Source organism: Aplysia californica, unplaced genomic scaffold (assembly GCF_000002075.1).
Source record: "Aplysia californica isolate F4 #8 unplaced genomic scaffold, AplCal3.0 scaffold00164, whole genome shotgun sequence".
Lineage (NCBI taxonomy): Eukaryota > Metazoa > Mollusca > Gastropoda > Aplysiida > Aplysiidae > Aplysia > Aplysia californica.
Window position 1 is genome coordinate 295,136 of NW_004797434.1, and position 3,695 is coordinate 298,830.

A 3,695-nucleotide genomic window follows, 5' to 3' on the forward strand; every position below is an offset into this window, starting at 1 on the left:
AATGCGGAAAGAAGCATTGGAAAATATTTTAACAGGCAAGTTTGATGAAAAGAGAGGCAGAGGCAGACAGAGGGAAAACATAATGGACATGTTGACAACATGGCTGGGAACAGCAAGTACGACAGACACCATCGCTGCAACGCAAGACATAGTGAAATGGAGGTCCATGATGATGATTGAAACCATATTGAAACATAGAGTAACTTGGATGGACAACATAAAAACATGTACTGGCCTGGATATGGCAGAATGTGCAACGGCAGCTCACGACCGTGAAGGATGGAGGGTCCTTACACGTCAACCTCTGAGTCAGAGATGACACCTCCAGGTACCAAGCATCGAAACTAAACAAATATTCATGGAAATCGTTAATTTATGCACAGCACAACCTTTATTTGTTTAATCAATGGTTTTAGAACGTAAAGGAAGTAGCATGAATTAAAATATAAACTTGTCTTAACCGGAGCTTCCTTTACTTCAGATTGTCTGCTGTGGAATGTGTTTAAAAACGGTTGCATTCTTGCATCTGTTATTTCCCACCTTTGTCCCCCTTTTCATGGATTTTTTGCATACCTGCCCCTCTTTTTTTTTCTTTATTTGAACTTTGCATTACTGCCCTACTTTTTTTTCTCTTTATTTGAACTTTGCATTACTGCACTACTTTTTTTTCTCTTTATTTGAACTTTGCATTACTGCACTACTTTTTTCTCTTATGTCTGCTTTTTTAAAATAAATTATTTTCTTGTGAATGTGAGAAACTTTCTTCTGACGAATGGCTGCTTTTGTTTACGAGAGCGGGAGGCGGGAGGGGCGGGCATGGGCGACAACCGGGGGCTTGCGCTGCACGTCACGGAGGATTATTGTTTACCCCGTGAACAGCTTTGTTTATTGCTTTTTCGTTTTGTAGTTTAATGTCCCTGTAACTCATTGTCTTATACACCGCCAGGAGGGAGGTATCTGGTGTTCATCCAACCAAGGACAGGGGCTTTCCTTGACAGGCACGGTAAAATATTCAGCTTGTCGTTCGGTTCCTTGGGTGAAAATGCGGCAATTTTCACCTGGTGGTCCCTCGACACCACAAGGTGACATTGTAAGTGACTTACCTTGAGAATCCTAAAACTTCATTTTATCCGTCTGAAACGGAATGCATCGGACTTAAAAGCAAACTAAGATGAATCTGCAACAGCTGTATCCGTTAATAGGATCAAATCAAATCAATGCACTGCCAGGCGGATTTGTGCTCTACGAAATATGATTTCAGAGTGCAGAGAGAGCTTCAGGAAATTAGGCTTATTTAGAATTTGGAATTTTATTATCATTGACCAACACTAATTTGCATTTCAGGAGTGAGCGAATGTAATCGAAAAAAAAGTTTTGACCAGGAGTTATAAGAGCTCACAGTGCGTAAGTTAAGTATAGTTTTATACTGAAATTTTTAGTTGCTAAAGTGGCTTAACGTCTTCAATTTTTTTTTGTATTTATCAAATGATTTTTTAAAAATGTGTTACATTTCTTGTTTGCTAAAGAGTTAAAATCAATTACAAATGAATCGAAAACGATATTTCCAGATTTATGCATTCTACAGTTAATTAGAATCTTCAAAGTTAGTTTCTCTTAATTCAAATACCTTAAGGTAAATCCACATCCTCTCTTTGATATCGTCTTGATGTTAATTCTAAAGTGGGCTCCTGGTTGCCTATAGAAGGATTAATCAAATTTAAAATGTTCCTTGAAAATTAACATTGAAAACGCATGCTAAAAAATGTGACCAAAAGTACAGTCCAATAAAATCAATTGTGAAAGGTGTTTTACTTTTGTTAAATCACAAAAGTCGTGCTGAACAATTTGGCGATTCAATCATCCTGTATAATAATTGCCGGCCAGATTTGATTTAATTTTGGACATGCAGATAAAATCATTGATACATTTTCTAATTTTATTTGAGGTTCATAATTTGATCAAAGTATCGAAGCAGGATTTCAGCATTACTGACGCTCTGACTTTAGTCTTCTTACCCTCTTTGTTACTGTTTCTTCGTCAAAGGTGACCGACGTTTGGAATATTTAACGAAACGTCGCTTTGCCATCGCATTGCAGAAGATCTGAGTTCGATTCCCGTGTGGGGAATTTTTTTTTTTGGGGGGGGTATTGAGTATCTCGATTGGTCTTTCTGCTGGGACGCTGTTTCTGTACTTTTGTTTGTTTTGTTTTGATTCGAGTTTTACGGGGCTCGGAACTGCATAAGGTCAAACGAGCACGCGAGACACATTAAACGTTTTAAGTTTGGTAGGAATTAATTTTGAATTTTGCCCACATGGCGGCCAAAGCCCAATTTTATCTATTTTGGACTACCTTGGGATCTTTAACGTGAGCAACTTGCACACGGGACCTCCGAGAGTTTTTGCCCTTATCCGATAAGGCTAGGTGTTAGATCTTATCTACTTTAAGATCAGGGATATGGCTGAGAGACAGCAGTAAGAAAGAGCCAGGGAGTAGCAGTAGAAAGGCTGCAGAAAGAGTCAGGAGCCCAGAAGAGGGGGCAAAGGGGTGGGGGCATTGGTTAGAGAGCAGGAAAGGAGGTGAAAGGAGAACAATTTCGAGAAGAAAATTTTCCGTCGCTACCATGTTTGTAGCCCGGGGCCTATTGAATGAGAAGCGTACACCGTAACCTCTAGACCGCGAGAGCCCTCAATTAACGTCTGCTTAGGAATGCTGTTAGAGCTAGGCGATCATAAATTATATGACCGTCTAGAGTTAGAACTATGATAACGATGTCTTCACAACAGGTCTCCTTCCTACAAGGCACCTGCTGTCCTGGTAGCAAGAGTGAATCTGGGACCCGTCCACTCAGAAATATTGTCCTGCCACTTCGCAACCTCAGAATTACAAGGTTCTATCTGCCCAGCCCCTAGTTTTGAGAAATTTGAAGTCAAATTAAAAAATTTTCAGTTCCACAACAAGTCAAGCTTTTTCGAATGCAATTCTTTAAATATCTTGATAACGACAGCGAACGTTTTTACGGTTTTGATAGAGCAGGTAGAACATAGTAATATGATTCCTGACTTCATGGTGTTATAGTAACTCCAAACGGACAAAATTGTATAATAGAACTTAGTAATAATTCTGAGATAGTGACATCTTAATTTCTTCTCTCTTCCCTGTTTCCGTCCCCATTTTTGGCACCGTGTCTTGTACTTGTAAAATGTTGTTTTTGTTTGTTAGTTCACTGCTTCTCATTACACGGTCAACCCGTTTTAATTTTCTCGCTGTTACAATGTCAAGCAGCTTTTGATGATTGCTGATGGCCCCTTTTTGGCGTTATTTCTAATTTCTATGTTGGTCTACCAACGAAAGAATGGGTTTAAAAAAGGAGAAGAATATAAATCACAATCAGCTGAAATCTTCTTTGTATTATTTGCCAGACCTCAATCAAGCCATTGTCATGTGCTTTCAATGTGCGTCTTCTTTATTACTTTGATGAAGTGTGATGGTTTTTCAACCATAGCTTTCTTTGATGCCGTCTTATTGCTTTGTCTGAGATGGGCTTCTTTTTTCTTTCTTAGCTCTCCAGTCACGCATTTTCACTGTTATTTCATGGGGATCTGCTTTAAAAACTTTGAACTGTGATAACTGAAACGGAAGAATAGCCTTATCTGAAGGTTGTTGAGAGGAAAATCTAAGCAGAAAGACATTGGC